The 22,540-nt window shown below is 39.9% G+C and overlaps 1 long non-coding RNA gene across 1 annotated transcript; it reads right to left on the bottom strand.

Moving 5' to 3' along the window:
• Nucleotides 1-6,866: 6,866 nt before the first annotated feature.
• On the bottom strand, nt 6,867-8,577 carry LOC125308370. The gene is made up of 3 exons (XR_007195868.1): nt 8,336-8,577; nt 7,975-8,120; nt 6,867-7,648 (listed from the first exon to the last, which is right to left on the bottom strand). It is a non-coding gene; the product is annotated as an uncharacterized LOC125308370 (long non-coding RNA).
• Nucleotides 8,578-22,540: the final 13,963 nt, after the last annotated feature.

Raw genomic sequence — 22,540 nt, 5'->3', positions numbered from 1 at the left:
CCCTAACGAAAAATAACTATATGATATTTTGTGAGCTTATCTAAAGTGAGGACTTTCTATGCTTTGCAACACATTTTCAAATGAGTTGTAAAGATTACATTCACATTCATTCATTTAGCAGACAAGCGACGTACACATGCCAATTAAATGAAAGGCCATTGACACAACAGTGAAAGCCAGGATTCGAACCCCCAACTTTTCAGGCTACTACATGCTAGTCCAGCTCCTTACCCACTACATTACCTTGGCCCAGATAAAAACATGTACAACCATGAAAGAGTTTTTGTTTTCTTCTACTACACAGTGTTAAGCATTTATTAAACATCTGTAAACTATTATTAAATGCTGTATTCTTTGTTTGTAAAGCATTATTCCTACATTAATTCTCATCTATAAATCATGTTTACACGCAGTTAAAAATGGTTTGTTCAAAGTAAACACGCATATCTATATAATATTTTTGAATTGACTGTTGTAATACCACAGGGCAGAGATAGTGTAGTGGATAAGGAGCAGGGTTAGCATGCAGTAACCTATAAAGTTGGGGGTTATTTACTATGAACAAACCATTTATAACTGTGAACAAATGCTTTACTGATAATAAATTGTGTATGAAAAATACATTACTAATGATGAATAAACTATTAACTAATAAGTAACAAAGGCTTAATAAATGATGAATTGTGTTTAGTTATTATAAAGTGTTATCGGACTTCCTTATCTTTGAAATTTTCCTTAAATGGTAAAATGACGTTTTGGTGATCTGTTTTATGTGATTATTTAGTGATAGGTCCTGGTCAATAATAACTCCTAGGTTTTTAATTGGGATACGTTATAGAATGATCTAGTGTGGGTCACCTTTCTGCTAACAGTAACATATAATGTGTTGAAGTGATGCAGTTTTGAAAAAAAAAACATACATTTTAAGATGAAAATTATACCACATAATCACACATTTTGAGGTATACAGAGATGCATGTGGTTTGTCAAGCGCCTACCCTGAACTACCCAAGTCAAGTCTGGATCTGTAAGACTACAAATCCAAACATACCCTAAGAGACTCAGTTATAGTTTTGATAGATGTCATCCTCTTCATAGTCGTTGTCTGTAGCAGTTAAGGCATGCAACTCTTCTGCATTCATATAGTCTTCTTCCAGATCTCCACCAGTGTCTTTACCATGATCCCCCTGGTCAGCAGGCATGACTGCACACATATAGATGTTCTCATCTTCATCAGGTGACCCACCTGGTCCATAATGAAATCCATATGTGTTCGCAGAACCTGTGCCAAGGCAGTTTTGAGACCACAATATATGCTTAATGAACAAGTAGAGAAATGTTTAGATATTTCAGTCAATATTTAAGTGGTTGATGGTACATTATAATTGTTTAGTATTCCAAAGCATTACATGTCAATTCATTAGAAAAAGATGTAAGTTCTACTAAATTTCTACTTCTATAGATCTATAGATACTTCTATAGATTTCTACTAAATCTATTTGGTTTTGTGTTCAGTATAAAGAGACTTGCCTAACGCTATCTCAAAAGATCATTTTGACTTAATTTAAGAACATTTTGCCTTATTTTAAGGAGTCTTATCAAGACACATTTACTCAATGCACTAGCAGACAAATTTGCTTGTTTTTAGAAGACGTCTTAAAAGAAATCAAACTCTTCTTAAATTAAGTCAAATGGTTTTACGAGAAAGCGCTAGGTAACTCTCTTTTCATACTGAAAACAATACCAACTAGAGTTTTTGATCTTGATGTATATTATTCTGTCCTCCAGCGTGCATGTCTATTTTGCACGATTTGACAGACAGTCAGTAGTGTTGAATGAAAACCCAGACGTGGAAGTAAAGCTGACACTCGCCCCTGTTACCCCGGTTACCCATGGGCCTCCCTCTTTCTTTTCTTTTCTTCCTTTCTTTCCTTTTTTTCTCTGATTGCCTACATTCTGTAAAGCGCCATGATACATGTGTAATGTTTTGGCGCTCTATAAGCACAATAAATTGAAATTGAAATTGACTCTTTACTTGTATAAGGGCATTGGTACAGGTAACCACTGAATCTGTGAAACTAAATACAAAATAATATTTAGTATTGAGCTAATACAGCCTGTTCAAATAAAATCACTTTACAATCAGACTGTCTGACACTGTAAATATTGTAAATACAAGTATGAAAATGCCAATTGAGAGCTACAGCCTCTGCTGCATTACATAGCTAGTGACTGAGCTAAAATACTGCATAGTAAATGAATTGGGTGAGCTGCTTATGTTACACAGCATCACAGTGTAAGAATTCACAAAATACACACGCATATACCATCATGAAATATTTGTTAACAACATTACTTACAAGCAAAGCTTCTCCAAGGCTTTTAAACACATAGATGACATAGATTACAGAAAGAAAAATAAGCAATGCTTTCTACTGTAAATGCTGCTCATAACATGGCTGAATCCTGGCAACCTAGCAACCACCAGACTGTTTACCATAGACAGTAAAAGATAATCAAAAAAGAAGTAACATCACACAGACCAAAAACTAGCTATCCTGCTGTATCAGGAATGGCCAGTGTGTGTCGCTAAAACACAGATTTGTTAATACATAACATGACAATATAAAATTAATAAGACTGTGTTTAATTAATGAGAAGATTTCTCACTCACTGTGTGCAACATTGCTCATGTGGATTGTGTGCATGTGTGTGTCACTCAAACTCTTTTTCTTCACCAGGTAGAGGATGGCAGGGATCAGCAAAAGTAGGAACAACCCTGAAATCACTCCAGATGCAATGATGGAAGCCAGAGATGCTGGAAAAATGAACAGGACATTACAAGAGAAAACAACAAACAAATAATACTTTGGTGCTGGATGTTTACCTCTTACGATGACTGTCAGTGGTGCTGTCTGTGTTGACTTGAAGGTGTGGCTGGACACAGTGACCTCATAGACACAGCTGTAGTTGCCCTGGTCAGAGTAGTGTGCCTCAGGAATGTTGAAGGAGGCTGAGTGGTTGATGGCGAGCTGAGTCCTGGTCCTGTTAGACCCATCAAAGATGAGGTGGAAGCTCAGTAGAGCAGATGAGGGAGAGGCTGTGGCCCCTGGTCACCTCTGGCCCCTGAGGCCCCCAGAACAGCCCTCCATCTGGGGCACTGAGAGAGATGTTGGGCTGCACAAGCACCACTGGAGAAGTAGACAGTTTAACCAAAATATAACCATCATATTACCAATATGAGATGACCAGTGACTAGCTAGAATGGCTTTTTATGTAAGTCAACGATGCCTCGACAACCTGACTCTGAAAACTTTTCATCTAAGAACTTTTTGTCTGACTCCCCTTTTTCTGACAGTGGTTTTCCTGAGACCTGACTCCTTTTTATCTGATGTCTGAAACCTGACTCTGATAACTTTTCATCTGAGACCTTTTCGTCTGACTCCGCTTTTCCTGAGACCTGACTCTGAGACCTGAGACCTTTTCATCTGATGTCTGAGACATGATTGTGTAATTCCGTAAACTTGACAGCGGTTTTCCTGAGACCTGATGCCTTTTCATCTGATGCCTGACACCTGAGTCTGACAGCTGAGGATGTCCTAAAATTTACACAGTAAATGCATTAAAGTTCAAATTGAGTAAAATATAGTAAAAATCCTAAAAATATATATATATTTTGCTTTCACATTATTGTTTTGCTAAACAAGATAATACTCCACTTGACTGTATGGATAATTTTGTGATAAGAATAGTGCTTTTATTTACTAAAGAAGAGTTTTTGTGTGTCCCTGAAATTATTTATCAGGAGAGGGTTTTTTGTATTCTCTTACTCATTTCCATGGAATATGATCATGCCATGTGAAAGACAGATAAACACATGAGGCGTCTTAGAAATTTCTCACAACTGGATGAATTTAAACACAAGGCTCCATGATGAGGTCAATTCAGGAGGCCTATCACCATGCTTTAACCACACCCAAGGTCAGAAATACTCACGTCTGAAGCTACTGCTGGAGAAACAAAGAGAACAACTTTCATAACTGAATTTAACAGTTGTCATCAGAAACTCTGACTCATCATTAACAAACGTTGCCATGTTTTAAATGCAGAACCAACTCTAGGAAACATCAGCAGCAACACCCCCCCCTGACTCCTCTTTCACTAAAGTTGATATGGCAGTTGATTGGACAGTACAGATCTTGCTTGATGCAGGGCCAGAGGAGCCCCTGGCTGCAGTGTGCAGATTGGGACTGGACTCAGACCTCTGATGTACACTTGAATGACCAACGTAGGCTGAGCTCAACGCTGAGTTCCATCCCACATTGAGTCCAGCGGCCAGGCGACCTTGCTGCTTTCTGGGAAAACAGAACAGAAAGTAACAAGACAACACAAGTGGATGAAAAAGGAACTGTAGCCATGAGCAGTAAAAATGTATGATCATATACAGAGATATACTGCCACCTAGAGGTGAAACCAGAGGTAGAAAATATCATAAAATAAGACTCAGCACAGACTGGCAGAGCAATGCTCTTTTTGTCCTAAATAAGTTTACCCTTGCTCCTCTGCCTCTTCATGGCTTTCCTCCGAGGCCAACCATAGAAAAGCTGTCGCACAGGTCCTCCATAGAAAAGCTGCTGCATAGGTCCTCCATAGAAAAGCTGCTGCACAGGTCCTCCATAGAGAACTGTTACTGCAGGAGGTGGTATGAAAGGCTCTTAATACAATAAATTCTGAAATAATTATTATAAATAATACTGTCAGATCTTTGTTCGTAGCTGTGATAAACACCATTGTCACAATAACTTTCAAGGTAGGCTATATGCTTTTTGAAGACATGTTTTGTGTGTTACACACCGTTATCAGCATTAAACAGTGCAATACTTTATGTGATTGGAAGGGAAAATTGCATAATATAAGATAATGTCCATACTCTCATGACGTACGGCTTCAACACATTTCCTGCGTTGCGTCTTTGGAACAGCTCCATTGCATATTGGTTTTCATTTCGCAACCATGTTAACAGGTTACAGCAACCACACTCTGCCATAGCCGCATCTCGGGCACGGCTCTAACAGTGCTGCAACCGCGACCCAGCTAGAGAAAAGAAGGGATGTAGCCTGACGTAGGCATGCTCTGTTCTAGTCGGAATGTGATACTGCACCATTGGGACGTGATTATGGGGCGTATTGTACCTATATGGGGGTACCTATATGGGCCTCTGCACACAATTGGATAGACCTAACCAATCAGAGCAATGGAATTGCCTACACAGAATCCTGTAGAGTGAACAACCAGATCATCCTTCTGACATCCATTCGACAAATGCCTTAATCTCTCTCTTTTCTGTTCGCTTTTTGAAGTTATTGCACAATTGTCTTGAAGTTATCTTGTACAATTGACACAATAGCAACGTCTAAATGTCTAGCTTTTCCTGAGACAGGGGTTTTGTTGTAAACAAAATTAACCAAAGTGCACTCAGGTGACTATAGGCACCTTTGTTCACATATCTATAGGCTATCAGCAGGGCTTTAAGCTCAAGGTCTTGCTGTTTCGGGTTCGAGTCTGGCGAGTGCAGGGCACACAATTCGACACAAGTCATATTGGTGCCCTTGGAATGAGCTTTTTACACACTGTTAACAACATTAAACAGTGTGATACTTGTGACTTATGTGTTCATTTTGATGTCTGCAACTCTTGCACATTATATTTAGTTCAACCATGTTTAAATTTGATCATGGCGCACTGTAAATAATAACTACTTTGCTGTTGCAAGCACAACAGAAATCTTTGGGCCATTTGTTCAACTCAGCGAGCTTAGTGGTGAATGCAGCGCATTCCGCTTCCTTTCTCTAAGCTCCTTATGTGCGACTTCAGAGAATGTGTTGTTTTTTATCACTGCTTGATTGTTGGTGTATTTGTGAAACATAAACGTGGCTACCTAGTAACTTAACAACAGCACTATAACTTTCTCCTTCGACTGTTATTCCATACATTTTCTAATCATACTGAGAGTAGCTAAGGTAGACAAAGGAGGGTTCTCCGCTCTTCTGTCGTTTGGCGACAATCCGGTGCAACCAGGCCAGGACAGATACTTTAGAGAGAAGGAGAGACGCCGGTGCAGCTCAGATGTCTTCTTAATTTTCTTTATTCTTTACTAAAAGGTGCAGAACATTATTAAACTTTGACTAACGTTTCGATGTAGTTACATCTTCATCAAAGTCCTTGGAAGGAATGGGGGGTAAGGCCCTAATAAGGATTAACAACAGGTGTAATTGAGCATAAAGGGGGCGTTGGCTACCTGAAGATACACCCAAAGCTACCAAGGAGCTAAAAATAAAACCAGTATATATCATACTGTTTAATGCTGTTAACGGTGTGTAAAAAGCTAACGTTGACATTTTTAGTAGCATGCCCCCCAGCAGAAACTGGGGGATGTCCTCATTTTAGACACCACTAGAGTCTGGTTGGTGGTCACCCTATTTCTGCTAGTTTATAGTACACATGTAGCCTCCACTTCCCTTTTTAAACACAAAGTCTGACTATCGACTGGTTTATGTCCATGGGGGGATTATATTTTTTCCCTTAGGGGAAAAAAAATACATAAATTAGCACTATTATTTGATATAATAGTTTATTTAGCTTCACCAGAGGAATCAATACATAAACTAATGAAAATGGAAGAATACAGTAAAGTTTCAGGATACAAATTAAATGAAAATAAATTTTTAATTGCAAAAAAAATATTCAAACTTTGATATGAAAGATTGATATAAACACTGGTTGTAACCGGAGGGTTGCCGGTTTGATCCCGACCAGTAGGAACGGCTGAAGTGCCCTTGAGCAAGTCACCCAACCCCTCACTGCTCCACGAGCGCCGCTGTAGCAAGGCAGCTCACTGCTCCGGGTTAGTGTGTGCTTCACCTCACTGTGTGTTCACTGTTTGCTCTGTGTATTCACTACTTTACGGATGGGATAAACGCAGAGACCAAATTCCTTGTATACGCAAGTATACTTGGCCGAGAAACCTGATTTACATTTTACATAGTGACATACTTGATTCATGCAGCAGCTTACAGTGCTGGTTTAATTAAAACAATGCATACAGGCCTCCATACAATGCATTCTGACATTGTATGATGCCCAGCATACATTGCTTTAACACAGCACTTTAGGCCTGATGGTAGACCTGAAGACAACTGTACCAATCTAAACAAATCATAGGCAGAGCAGGTTATCAATAAGGTGGGTAACACCCAGAATGGGGAACAGGTGGTGATCAAACTTGGCAGGAAGGAGGAAAAAGCACATTGTGGACCAAAACAAAAGGCAGACAGAGACAGTCAAAACACAGAGAGAGCCAGCAGAGGGCTACAAGTGAGTCTCAGGACAGGGATAATGACAGAACAGCTTTCAATCCACATGTACCAGACCAGTCTCAATTATAGTTGATAGATGTCATCCTCTTCATAGTCGTTTTCTACGGCAGCTGGGCGACGCAGCTCTTCTACATTCGCATAGTCTTCTTCCAGATCTTCATCAGTGTCTTTACCATGATCCCTCTGGTCAGCAGGCATGACTACATTCATATAGATGTTCTCATCTTCATCAGGTGACCCACCTTGTCCATGACCATATGTGTTCGCAGAACCTGTTCAAATGGAGTGAATGAACACATTCTTCATGTAACAAGTGGAGAAACTTGTTCAGGGTATTTTCCCATTTCAGGCGTAACATTACAATCGTTTAGTATTTCAAAGCATTAAGGTCAATACATTTGTCACCGACACAGGCTCAGACAACAGAGAATCGGGTTCAAGGGGTTTATTTCACAAACTGGCAGGCAGGCAGGCACTTAGTAAGGCCAATGGAAGGCAGGCAAAGGAGAAAACACTCAGGGGGGGAAAACACTACTGAAACACTGGAGTTTGAAGGTACAGGAGGTGACCAACAGCAAAGAGTCCAAACAATACTCACAAAAGGCCCACAGGAATCAACAAGCTCTTGACAAAGTTTGCACGTAACACTCAGGAGAGCTTAGGAGTAGGGGTCTGAGTCTCTGGGGAAAGCTTCTTCATGCTGAACAGGAATGAGGGGTTGCCAAAGACGAGGCCAGACAAAGACTGAGGGGAGACTGGGGTTTAAGTAGGGAGTGAGGCTGATTGGGAACAGGTGCAGGTCATTAGTAGACTGGGGAGTGTGAACGAGTTAGGGGAGCTTCAGGAGAGTGAGCAGTGGGTGTGGCTGGAGGGGAGCCTGGTGTGGCTGTGACAACATTAGACAAACATGTAAGATAAGTAATACATTTATTTAATAAATGAGATGATTTCTGACTCACTGTGTGAAGAACACTTTTTCTTCACCAGGTAGAAGATCACAGGGATCAGCAAAAGCAGGAACAAACCTGAAATCACTCCAGATGCAATGATAGGCGCCGGGGATGCTGGAAAGGAACAGTAAGTTACAATAGCAAACAACAAACAAACAAATAATACTCATAGACACAGCTGTAGTTGCCCTGGTGGGAGTTGAGTCTGCCACAGGAATGTAGAAGGAGGCTGAGTGGTTGATGGCGTAGCTGAGTCCTGGTCCTGTTAGACCCATCAAAGATGAGGTGGAAGGAGCCTCCTTGGTGCTGTGGCTCAGTAGAGCAGATGAGGGAGAGGCTGTGGCCCCTGGTCACCTCTGGCCCCTGAGGCCCCCAGAACAGCCCTCCATCTGGGGCACTGAGAGAGATGTTGGGCTGCACAAGCACCACTGGGGAAAGTTTATCAGTGGAGGATTAATATGAGATGGCACGTGACTAAGAGCTAGAATGGCTCTTTATGTAAGTCAACGATGCCTCCACAACTTCCTTAATAACCACAAATATATTGTAATTATTGAACTGTGTTATACATTGCAGATCTGGGTTTGCAGTTAAAAAGTGAAACATTTCACATATTATAAGATGGAAGTTTTCATATAAAACAATATCCTAACTGCTAATATCCTAACTCCTTATGTCTAAATCCATAAACATTACTTAACAAAACACAGAAATATTTGCATATATAACATATGATCACATTACCTATTACAGAAAGGCTGACGGTAGCACTTTGGGGGGATGTGAATTCACGTGTGGAAACCCTTGTTTGATACCGGCAGTAGTAGTCTCCTTCATGGATAAAGTCCACTTGAGGAATGGTGAAGAGGGCAGAGGCTCCAGTGGAGATCTTTGTCCCTTTAAATGACCCAGAGAGCTGCTGTAGGGTGAATGTACCATCCAGGTGCTGTGTGGAGATGGAGCACCTCATCTGGGCAGACTGACCCCAAGAAACCTCTTTACTGGTTCCCAGTGAAAGAATTGGCTGCTCTAGTACAACTGGAAAAGGAATTAGGGTGAGATGCAAGAACCAAATATAACCCAGTGGGAAATTTAGTTATACATTTATGTTTTTTATTTTGTTGGTTTACAATGAATGTGAATTCATAATGTTAATAATGTAAAGTAAATGTAAGATGTTAAGAATGTTAAAATAATGTGGTGAGAGGTCAGGAAGGTGTGTGTGGGGAGAACGGGACTGAGGAATAAGAGAGAGGAGAGTGAGGAGCTGTGAATCACGCTGCTAGTGAAAAGGGTTATAGAACACCAACTTGAGTTTGCTTAGTGTGAATGGGCATAGACAACCGGCCAGGTAGTCTTACAGAATTCCCGTGGGTGGAAAGACAGAGCTAGTCATTACGCCTGTCCTGTCACATCAGATATTCGGAAATTCCGATCTCCAACAGAGAAAAAATTACTCGAACGCAAAGTCAGGCCGGATTTTTTGCTCGGAGAATCGTGCGGAAGTCTTGTGCCCCGAGGTACCCGACTTGGTGCCACAATCATATTCTCCAATCACAGCGGCCTTCCTTCCAACAACACGGAATCTAACTCTCATTACAAATAGGCAAGGTAATTTATCACTAACTTAGCACTACTGATAGAAACACTCGCCCGGGACATTTTCTTTCTTGCCCAACCAGAGAAAGCAGTTATGTATACGTAATTTATGCGAAGCCACTGTCAGCTCGACATATAGTAGTAGCCTATAAGTATATATACTCTTTTGATCCCGTGAGGGAAATTTGGTCTCTGCATTTAACCCAATCGGTGAATTAGTAAAACACAAACAGCACACAGAGAACACACAGTGAGGTGAAGCACTCTCTAATCCCGGCGCAGTGACCTGCCTGCTTCAACGGCGGCGCTCGGGGAGCAGTGAGGTGTTAGGTGCCTTGCTCAAGGGCACTTCAGTCGTGCCTACTGGTCGGGGTTCAAACCGGCACCCCTCCGGTTACAACAAAGCTCCACCGGAGTTGTGACAGACTACTCGGCCAGTCATCATTGCGGTCTTTACGAACACCCTCCCCTGCCACATTAGTAACATCAGATCAGCCGTTCCACCAGCCCCACGCTGCGTGGTCAAGGAGGAGAGAGCCATCTTACTGCTGCGTGAGTTTTCTTTTTTGCTGCGCTATGGCACGAAGTAGCCAGTTTGTTTCTGGCTTTCACGAACCCAAGCCACGCTACAGGCCTGCCACTTCAACTCCTAATTACTGGTTGGGTACCCATTTATTTGGGTTTAATTAGTTATTCATTGCCGGCATAGGTTTTAGGGTTTTTATTTGCTTCTGAAACAGAAAGGTTGAGTTGAATGGGCTATTAGCCTACTGAAGGCTTGCGTGTTGCACTTGCTAAAGTGCCACAAGTGCAGTCAGTTTGGTTTAAATATACATCTTTATATTTTAATGTGTATACAGGTGAAGTCTATTACCTATTACAGAGACAGTAGCACTTTGGGGGGATGTGAATTCACGTCTAGAAACCCTTGTTTGATACCGGCAGTAGTAGGCTCCTTCATGGATAAAGTCCACTTGAGGAATGGTGAAGAGGGCAGAGGTCACAGTGGAGATCTTTGTCTCTCTAAATGACCCAGAGAGCTGCTGTAGGGTGAATGTACCACCCAGGTGCTGTGTGGAGATGGAGCACCTCATCTGGGCAGACTGACCCCAAGAAACCTCTTTGCTGGTTTCAAGTGAAATACTTGGCTTCTGTAATACAACTGGAAAAGAAGTGGAGTGGAACACAATCAGTACAGAGAAAATAGAAATTAAAAACTGAAATATCACAGCAGGATCTTGTAACAGATTTAGTTAACAGAGGGGCTACAAGTAGCCTTTTATAAGTGAAGACATTTTTAATAATGCTGCTTTATCATAGCTTGTTTCCAGCTTTACATGGCTCATATCAGTATCGATCTGTCTCTTTTCAAGGTGTGCCAGGTTACCTGACTTCACATTTACTCACCCACAGTGATACTGATGAAGCTGCTCTTGTAGTAGCCAGGGGAGAAGGCGCATGTGTAAAAGCCTGTGTTAGAGGCATCCATAATAAACACAGTAAATGTCACACTGCTCCGGTAGTGACATAACAGTCTGTCGATGACAACACCATTTCTATATAAACAGGCAAACCTGTAATCAGAGCAAACCAACCCCTCACAACTGATATGAACAGTTTCTCTTGGTGAGACAGCTGCATATGAGGAGATGAGCTGGATGGAGGGTGTGTAATACTGACCTGGAGGAGAGAGTCATTTAATGCTTTTAATGAAATACAGTTCATGCATTTCCTGATCAAAAATAACTCCTAGGTTTATTTCAATAGAGACACACTTCACTTACCAGCTACTGAAGTGACACAGAAACAAAATACTATAAAGAGAGAATCAGATTAAGAGACACATATGGATAGGGACATTATACAGTAATTTGTATCAGTAACACTTTAGGGTACGGGTAGTAAGGGTACATGAATTATCATGAATTCATGCATGAATTAAATAATGATTTATGCATTACTTCAATCCTTTATATCTTATGAATCATCAGGAATTGACATGAGTCCAAAGTCTCTCATTTATGACCTCATGCATGAACAACACATCAACTAAAGTGCAAGTTAAAGGTGCCATGTGTAAGAATTGAGGTAAAAATATCCCAAAAATGAGCTACACGCATTAAATCATTAAAAGAATGAGAAGAAATAAGGGCGATGATGTCATAAAAAAATGCCCCCATCTTTTATGGAATGTGGAGTATGAATTGATTTTTGGCGGACATTACACATGGCACCTTTAAGGTGGGTACATCATTCTGATTTATGATTTCTTAAGCATGATCATCATGATTACATTTAAGGTATACTCATGATTTCATCATGTTTGTGGCCCCTCTACTAAAGTGTGAACAATGGCATGTTCTTAGAGAACTGCACAAGTTGTGATCAAATTGGAATTTGAGTAGTGATGACCACATTTTTGGCAGAAAAAATAAATCATTATGATCATTCTTAAAAAATCATAAATCATAATGATGTGCCCACCATATTTAATGCTTTAGTTGATGTGTTGTTCATGTATATGAGGTCACAAATGACAAACTATGAACTCATGTCTATTCCTGATGATTCATAGCCTGGGTGTTCCCATGCTGCCTTGCGCGCGATTTGATTCACGCTGCTAAGGCAGCCTGGAGACCATGGAGCAAATTTTCGCCTGAGATAGGGAACCAATCACAGAACAGGGGGGAAAGCAAGACGATGATGAGCTATGCACAGACGCATTTGATAGACATCCGTGGCACCCAATAAACGGATCTGGGCATTTTTTTCAAATACGAGAAAATGAATGTTTGGTTCCCAGACCACGTCTCATTGAGAAGTGGTGGTGCTAGCCAGGCTAGATGATTCATGAGATATTAAGGAATTAAGTAATACAAAAATCATGGATTAATTCATGCATAAATTCATGATGATTCATGTACCCTTACCGTAAAGTGTTACCGGTAAGGTTACATTCCTATTGGTAAGGCTGTGCTGGGTTCACACTGTATGTGAACTGACTAAATTAAACTAAAATCAAATTTGGTGTCAAAATTCACATACTGTAACTCTTATCAATTGACATACATTTAATTGCCCTATGTACCACATGTTCTGATAAATGAGTGGTGTTGTGCCTATTTCAGCTTTTCTGTTTTTCAACAACGCTTACATTTTTACTTGTGTATTGATGGGTGGTAGGAGAGAGATTGATGTTCCTGGATTACATTTCCTGACCCCTTATTGAAAACTGTACAGCTAGGTTTGAACAACCCACAGTTGGTTTTGCTTTCATTTTAGGATTGTGGGTATAGACTATTTCTCTTGAAGATATTTGAGATCAAAGTAATGTTTGATTTGAAATTTGACAACACAAAACAGCTTTACTTTATTGGAACCATATAAACTAAAAGGGTAAAACACAATCCTTTCTTATACTATCGTAAATGTGCTAATTACCAACCATTTCGTTAGAAAATTGTAAAACAACGATGCTTTTGAATACTTCAAAATAATTGATAAAATTTGATAAATAAACCATACATTTTTCAGTAGCCATATGTGTGTAGATTTAAACAAAATCTAGTTTGGTTCTTACCGGGGCTTTTACTGCCTGAAATATCCGATTTTGTGTACCACGCTCAGATTTTAGTGCTGGGCTGGTGGGTGCCTATTCCCAACCTTTCTCATGGCACATCAACGGTTTGCCCGAGAATTCTCGTAATTCAAAATTCCACTGGAGCCTTACAAGACTGTTTACAGCTCTTCGAGTCACGATAAAATGTAATTTTTGGTACATACAGTAGCTAATTTAGATACACTTAAGGTGTGGGTGCTTGCGTTTCTTTAGGAATCCACCATCTTGGTTTGTATAGAAATTAATATTAAGTGACACACATAAGAGGTTGGACATATGGGACGGTTTGTAATATGTGACGTTATGTGTTCTTTAAGGATATAACATTGATCTCAACACTGCAGTCTTCAAATTGAACCACAATTAAAAGCCGATTTAAAACATTTAAGAAAATTTGAATTCCAAATAAATGTTATGAATGTATCACATCCTGTTTGTGTGATGATAGTAATGTTTGACTTGTGGTCTGTATAAATGAACTAAGTGGAAAACTCAGAAAAGTATCTCATAATGTGTCAAAAAAAGAAAAACATCCTTAAATACAGTTATGTGAAGAATAATAGCAGTGTTTTAAAAAATTGAATACAGCTCAAAGTCCTAGAATAGCTGTTAATTCCATAATATCAATGCATTGGAAACACTGCACATTCAATTTCAAATCAAAACATGACCAAAATGTATCAAGTTTGTGTTATACCTTTACAGAAAGGAAGAAAAAGGAATGTTAGGCTATTCAAAAAATAGCAGTGTTTGCATTTTTCTTTACAAACTCAAACATTTACTGAATAAACTGAAAAATGTCTCAAGATTTTGCTTTACTTTGAATCACTGTACTTATATCTAGTTGCATTACCATTAATTCTGAGAATTGCTTCACATCTGTGTTGCATGGAGTCGACCAACTACTGGCACCAACTGGAAAATGATTTTTACCTGAGACTAGAGCGAGAACAGCCATCGACATCTCCCCCCCTTGGTGAGAATTTCATAAAATGGACAGGTCTTCCTCTTTCTCAGTTCCTTTTAGCCTCTTTTAACCAGACCGCAGTCAAGTTGTCAAAGCTATGTCAGCAAATTAATGTCAACCTACAAACTCTATTTGAAACATGTCACACTACATATATCTATCCAATAATATCCATGTCTTTTCTGTTTTTACAACAATTGGCTGCCCAATTACAATATTTCTAAATAAAATAATTCTCTAAATAAATATACCTCAAAATAACATTTCCATTAATTCCCTATAACATTACAAACCTCTTACATTTACAGTATACTGTAAAACCAAATATGTTTGAAATACACATATGTTTGTGAAAAAAAAACAGACTGTTAAAGTCTGATGGCAAATTACATTTGGGTATTGTATGAAGCCCAGCAGGCATTGCTTAAGGCCAGTGCTGTAAGCAGCTACTTGAAGACAAACCCACCCAATCTGACAAGGAATCACAGATGCTGATCATAATGGGCAAGGAGAAAAAAGCAGGTGGACCAAAACAAGGGCAGAGAGGGACAATCATAATAGAGAGGAACAGAAGAGGGCTACAAGTGAGTCTCAGCACAGGGATATTGACAGAACAGCTTTCAAATCCACGTACCAGACCAGTCTCAGTTATAGTTTTGATAGATGTCATGCTCTTCATAGTCGTTGTCTATGGCAGTTGGGCCATGCAGCTCTTCTACATTCACATAGTCTTCTACCAGGAGCCGTATTCACAAAGCCTTTTATCTTACCACTAGGAATACTCCTAAATCGCACTAAAAGATTTTAGCTAGGAGTTTTCTCTTAAAAGTTATTCACAAAGCATTTCAGACCTACTCTTAGTAAGGAAAAATGACAACTCCTAAACTAAGAGTGAGTCTTCGTTGCTATGGATGACGTCATTACTCATGCACGAGCTTGACTGAAGTGACCACCTTGATTGGCTGATGATTGTAACGGGGGAATAACACCTCCCTTACGATGATGAGTGACAGGTGACAGGTCTGAGAATGCGTGCGCTACACAAGTAGTGCGAAGGAGGAAAGATGATGAATAACTGAATAAAAAGGCCTCGCCTAAATGAATAGAGTAAGGCAAAACAAATAGCCTAGTAGCCTAATTAAACATAGGCCTACGGATTGATGCAGTATCTTTGCAACATTATTACATTAATCTGTCACCATATGCCTAGGTTTGCAAAGAAGAGAACATTTTAATTTGATTCACAATGAAACGTTACATTTAATTTACATGTTGACAATGAGTAGTTTTGGTTGTTGTTGGTGGCGTTATTGCATCCCTTTTATACCTACAATGCAAAATTGTTCCCTCGCGTTTGGAAGCTCCTGTTGCCGCATACGCATTTCAAAACATTGCGACGTGAAATGTCACAAAAAGCTGCTTGTGAATAGGTCTTAGTGAGTTAGGAGTCCTCTCGACTTCTTTTAAGCTGTCCGAGACTTAGGTGCTACTTTTAGGTCTAAAATGCTTCGTGAATTACTTTTAGTGAAAAAAAATTAGGAGTCCTATAGGAGTGACACACCTATTATTTTTAGGAGGACTGCACGCAATTGGCTAACACTAGACCATGTTTACTCTGAATGATTTTGGACTTTGACGCAATCGGATAACACTACGACCAATGTGTACTGTCCTCCAACATTGCAGCGCTGACTTCATTAGTTTAGCTAGTTCCCCGGAATGTTGGGGTAAAAGTAACGTGCATCATTGCTCATTGCCAGAGTGTCTCGCAGAGACAATTCCATTGTGCTCTTGCGAGAACTCTGGATTTCCAGGGTAGGTCTGAAAGGCTTTATGAATAACTTTTAGGAGACAACTCCTAGCTAAAATCTTTTAGTGCGATTTAGGAGTACTCCTAGTGGTAAGATAAAAGGCTTTGTGAATACGGCCCCCAGAAGTCCATATTAACAATATAAAGCAACTAGATGTGCCGCATAGCGGTAACAAATATGACCGCCGCTCAGTCCTGTACATTTGTTCCGCGAAAAGAAATCACACTTATAAATTTGGCTCCATCTCCTACTCCATACCCCACTCTTAAAACTTTTGTGTATGCTTGTTTGGCATGCCTGTGTGTGTGCGTGCGCGCATGTGTGTGTATGTGTGTGAGTGTTTGCGTGCCTGTGTGCGTGTCCATGTGTGTGTGTGTATCTCAATTTGTCTCCATCGACTTATAGAGCCTGACCGATAATGGGATTTTGAGGGCCGATACCGATTTCGACGTTTGAGTTCTTCAAAAACTGATAACAGATATATCGGTTTATTTGTTTAACAATTCATTTTTCCATTAGCGATTATTTTTTCCATTCCCAAATATCAGAAAGTTTCTCATTAACATTTCATTTTTTTTTTTTTTTTATTGCATTAACTTTTTATGTTACATGCGTGAGGTGATAGTTATTTCAGTTATTTCAGGGTTATAACATCAGCATAGCGCACTGTTTATCAAACCTTTTTCAGACCAAGGACCACTTAGCCAATAAAAAAAATCACAATAGGCCTACTCACTGAACCACCTTGCTTATTGTCTTTGCGCCTTGCTTATTGTGTCGGAGGATTCATATGATTTAAACTGGCATAGCTTACTTACAGTAACTGATTGGATTTGCATACAAGTTTGTTCAATATTGCAAACAACTCATCTACATTATATCTTACCACGTCTGCTCGCGGACCACTTGGGATAGCTTGCGGACCACCAGTGGTCCCCAGACCACACTTTGAGAAACACTGGCATAGCGTATCAGACAGAATAGCCTAAATGAGACATGTGTGATACCAGGGTTGTATGTTAACTTTTTTGCACATAGTACTGGTGCTGCAAAGGTGAATAGATTTGTTTCACCAGCCACAAAATCTGTAGCATCAAAACAATCACAAGTAGGGCAGTTCATCACAGTTCATCAATTGCAACTGTATTTGGGAATTTAAGCAGAAGGTATCAGCATGATGTTTTATTACAGTGCATGAAAATGCACTGTACGTTTCTTCCTAGGCTTCTTCTTATTACAGTGCATGAAAATGCACTGTACTGTTCTTCCTAGGCTGCTTCTTCTTCTTCTTTTTCTTCTAACGCAGCTAATGCAGCTTCAACCATTTAACATAGACACTTCATTCAAACTGTTACGTAGGTCTTAATTAGGACATGTGGGCTTTGTATTTTTCATCTTTGTAACTTTTATACTTTTTAAACTATTAATTAAAAACTATTCAAAATTTCCCCATAAACATTGGGCTGATGACATCACAATAGGGCCATTAAGCAATTAGAATCCTGGGCCAGGTGGCCAGGCAACCTGCACCAACTGTCAGTTTCTCAGGTATTAAGCATACAATCTCATTCTCTAATAAAGAGAAATAATGGAAAATAAATTGTAACCATTCAAAAAATGATCACCATATGTTGTCAGAGAGTAAGAAAACACGATGAAAACCCCGTAAAACCTGTGAAAAAAATTAGTTACAGGGCGGGATCTCTTTTTTTTTTATGGGGCGGAATTTTTCGTTTATGTTTTGAACGATTAATTCTAGAACAGTGTATTAATAATGGGCTGGCACGTCCTCCTATTTGGGTTGCCAAATTAGCAAAGGCCAACTGTCAACAGCTGTCAATTGTAGTCATGAACGAGTAGCCTAAAAGAGGCAGGCAAATTTCCAAAATTAAAACAAGAAACAAATTAAGTGGCTCCTGAGATGGTGACGTCTTCGTCAAACGAAGAATATAAAGTCTGACGCAGAACTGGCCATATTTCTCCACGACAGGTAGCCTAGGCTAAACTTCATCTGCATCGCTAACTTCAGCTAAATACATTGGTTAGAGGTATTTTTTGTTTTCACTGTTTTCGTAATGTGTAGCTGGGTCATGGCAGGTTGGAGAAACGTTAAGCAGCTGCAGGTCAACTAAAGTTAGCTAAGTCTGCATTATATCTGGCAACCCAGAAGAGGCTCGCATCTGATAGTCTTGAGAACGTTCACCAGTGTTTTGATTTTGGCCTACAGAACGTTTGATAACAATCCTACAAATCGCTCCTTTAAAGGAATTATCCGGAGTAAAATGCACTTTAGATCAATTTACGGATGATTGGGAGTACACATGTTGAGTTGACATCAAAATCATGTCATTTGGATGTGTTTTGAGAAAGTTCGATTTTACCGTTTTTAGTCAAAACTCGTTAGCGGGGAAGTGAGAAGGGCATATTATTTCGCCGCTACAAAATGCTATTTTTATACCTCTTCTACAGTTCCAAACAACATTACACTTACGTGGTAGTGAGTAGAGGGTCCCTAAAGCCAGATAGAGAGTCCAGAATGAATTTCATCAAGCCAGTACCTTTCCGGAAATGTTGCCATCTTTGCTGCCATCTTTAGGGGAAAGTCCGTAGGTCCGAAAGTCACAACTGACAACCCAGTGCTCCCAATACAATTATCCCACCCCATTTTGGATGTCTACAGAAGTTGCTAAATATAGTTTTTGCCCCATATGGCAAACACGGGAAATAAAAATAATTTTGTGTGAATCAACTTCACAGCTTTAAGGTGTGGGCAGCTTGCTTTTGTACTAGTAGGCCTACTGGCTGAGGCTGACTGTTCTTCACCTGTGTCTAGGCTACTTGCCAAAGACAGTACTGGACTGGCTCTTTCAACTGATAGACTATTGTAATACTTCATATAATTTACCAGGTGCATCTATTGTCCAGTAGCCTATGCAGCACAGCAAATCAAAGTTAATCCATAGGCTACTTTACATTTTGCTTTAAAAATGTATAGGAAGAGTGAAATCACCCATTAGTTTAGACAGGTCTTTGCATGCTTCTGCTGAAAAACTGCTAAACACATTTAAAAGATAGACCCTACGGTTCTTTTTTTTTTATGTAGCCAGTCACTAGCATTCAAAAAACGGAATAATGTGGTTATATTTCACAATTTTTGCGAAAGCCACAAAGCCCTGTTAGCCCAGCAACACGCAGCTGGCAGGGAGAAATCGAACGGCTCCGGTGGTTTGAATTTCGGCATTTTCCTCACTTGTTCGGCGTTAAGTTCGTCTGTTCTGACACCATGTCACGATAGTAGAGATTCGGGTTGCAGTTTAGTGCAGTTTATTGAAAGGCACAACAGCTGATAACTTTTATCCTGGAGCTAACTCACATGTGGCTGTACATTACCCCGTGTATTTCAATACTGGCCTTGTATCACAGTGACGTCACCCAGGAGGCCATACCCAACTAATTAATCCTAGATTGATAGATAACAACTAGACATCACTACAAGGCCTGTGTTAGAGACATCCTCAATAGTAAATGTCACACTGCTCCGGTAGTGACAAGACTGTCTCTTGATGAAAACACCATTTCTATATAGATGGGCAACCCTGTTTTGGCAGTTATACATCCTGCCACAACTGACAAGAACAGTTTCTCCAGGTAAGACAGCTGAATATGAGGAGATGAGCTGGATGAAGGGTTTGTAATGTTGACCTACAGGAGAGAGTCGTTTAAGATGCTTAAATGAAATACAGTTCATGCATTACATGTTTAAAAATAACTCTCAGGTTTATTTGAATAGAGAAACACTTCACTTACCAGCTACTGCAGTGACACAGAGACAAAATACTATAAAGAGAGAATCAGATTAAGAGACCCATATGGATAGGGACATTATAACTTGTATCAGCTGTAATATTAAAGAACACTCTGGTTAATGTTGTGACAGGGTGAAGTTACATTTTTGTTGGTAAGGCTGTGCTGGGTTCACACAGTATGTCAACTGACTAAATTGAACTAAAATCAATTTGGTGTCAAAATTCACATAACCCTTATCTCAATTGACATACATTTAATTGTTCTAAGGGCATACTGCATGTTCTGATAAATGAGTGGTGTCTTATGCAGAAGTTGTAGTATAGTTTGTGCAGTGCCGTCTGGTTAGTAATAGTCCACATAGCCAGCTTCCTGTTTCAGCTTTTCTCTTTTTCAACAACGCTTACATTTTTACTCGGTGTGTAGATGTGTGTGTTGATGGGGGGTAGGAGAGAGATTGATGTTCCTGCATTACATTTCCTGACCCCTTATTGAAAACTGTACAGTTATGGGTTTAAACAACCCACTGTTGGTTTTGCTTTCATTTTAAGATTGTGGGTACAGACTATTTCTCTTGTACATATTTGAGATCAAAGTAATATTTGATTTGAAATTCGACAACACATATATGGTTTATTGAAACCATGATAAGCGAAAAAAGGGAAAAGCACAATTCTTTACTTTATTGAAACCATGTTAGACTAAAAGGGAAAAGCACAATTCCTTTTTAAAAGAAAATTTGAATTCCAGATAAAGGTTATGAATGTATCTCATCCTGTGTGAGGATATAAATGCCTTCTTGTGGTCTGTATACATGGGAAACTAAGGGGAAAACTCAGAAATCAGTATCCCATAATTTGTAAAAAATAAATAATTAAAAACACCCTGAAATATGTTCACTATCAGAGATTAATTCATTGTACACATTCAGATTGAGAAAAAGGAGTTTGATTTTACCTGAGACTAGAGTGAGAATAGCCATTGACAACTCCCCCTTGGTGAGAATTTCATGAAATGGACAGGTCTTCCTTTTTCTTAGTTCCTTTTAGCCTCCATGTATTTTCTCTTTTCACAACTGTTGGCTGCCCAATTACAATATTTCTAAATAATAATAATTCTCTACATACCTCAAAATAACATTTTCATGAATTCCCTATAACAATACAAACATCTTGCATTTAGGGACTGTTCGTTATTTATTTAAGAGGCTACCGGAGGAGTTTTGGGAGCGTTAGTCAAAAAAGACGTGACCCTCCCTCGCCAGCAAGAAATTTTTCTTAGACCCTCCAAAGTGATTGAGAAAAAACGCATGACCCTCCCCAACAAATTATTGATGCCTTCTGTACTGGGTCAATTTGGGAGCTTGCATGCTACCACTCCTTCCTTGAAATGCATTGAAAAGGCTGTCGTTTGCACAATTTCACAAATAATCACCGGGACCGAAACATACCTGTCAACTTTTTCCGGGTTTATCCCCGCTGTCTTAGGAGGAGCTGCAGGGCCGTCGCAAGGGGGTGCGAGGCCCTTTTTAATTACGTGCATGAAATCATGCGATAGCCTACTTTACACGTAGCCTACTGTAGCCTACTGTCGGTGCATTTTAATAGTACCAGCTTGTCTTTAAGAGGGGAAATTATAGCCTATAACATTAGCTGAGTCACATATTTGGTCATAAGCCGTTTATCATAGGGTAGGCTTTATCACGAAACCAAGTAGCCTAACAAAGGCAAACACTGTGCTGAATGCTATTTGTCAATGAGCAGAAACACACACGACATTCAAACTATTGATAAGATGTGCACTATGGAAACTGGTCTGTAGTAGCCTAGGAATATAGACGAACCCCAGCGCTAGTCTAGCAAGTCTCCGTTGGCTTGTGAGCTCGAAAAATTAAACTTCTATCAGGCCAATAAAATCGTGTATAGAGTCGTTAGGCGGGCTTAACATAATGATTGATGGCAGAGTTGCAACGGTTTGGCTTGAATTCCCTGCTACTTGAAAACAAATAAGATGGATGTTGCTGTTGGCGAACAGTGAAACATGAGTTAAGCTTTTATTAAGTTGGCAAAAGTTTGAACTAGCCAACTAGCTCCGCTGTGGGGAAGCGCATGGGACTCATAGCGCTGTCCTATTGCGTGCAGAGGGAATTTGAAAGACAACCCATTATCCCGCCCCTCGGACTGAGCACTGCGAACGGTGAGTGCCCAGACCCTACATTTTAATGTGGGTCTGGCTCGTCAGGCTAGGTCTGTAGGCTAACATTGGACAAATAAATGACATTGACTCGCCCTATCCTGACTCAGAAAAAAAACCTTTGCCTTTACCTTGCCTCAAACTCAGCAATCATAGGCCAGCTTGCAGGTAGCCTACAGTACAACGTCTTTTTCAATTCATAGAAGGGCGAGCCCACTATC

The sequence above is a fragment of the Alosa alosa genome, chromosome 15, assembly GCF_017589495.1.
Source record: "Alosa alosa isolate M-15738 ecotype Scorff River chromosome 15, AALO_Geno_1.1, whole genome shotgun sequence".
Lineage (NCBI taxonomy): Eukaryota > Metazoa > Chordata > Actinopteri > Clupeiformes > Clupeidae > Alosa > Alosa alosa.
This window is presented reverse-complemented; position numbering and strand designations above follow the sequence as displayed.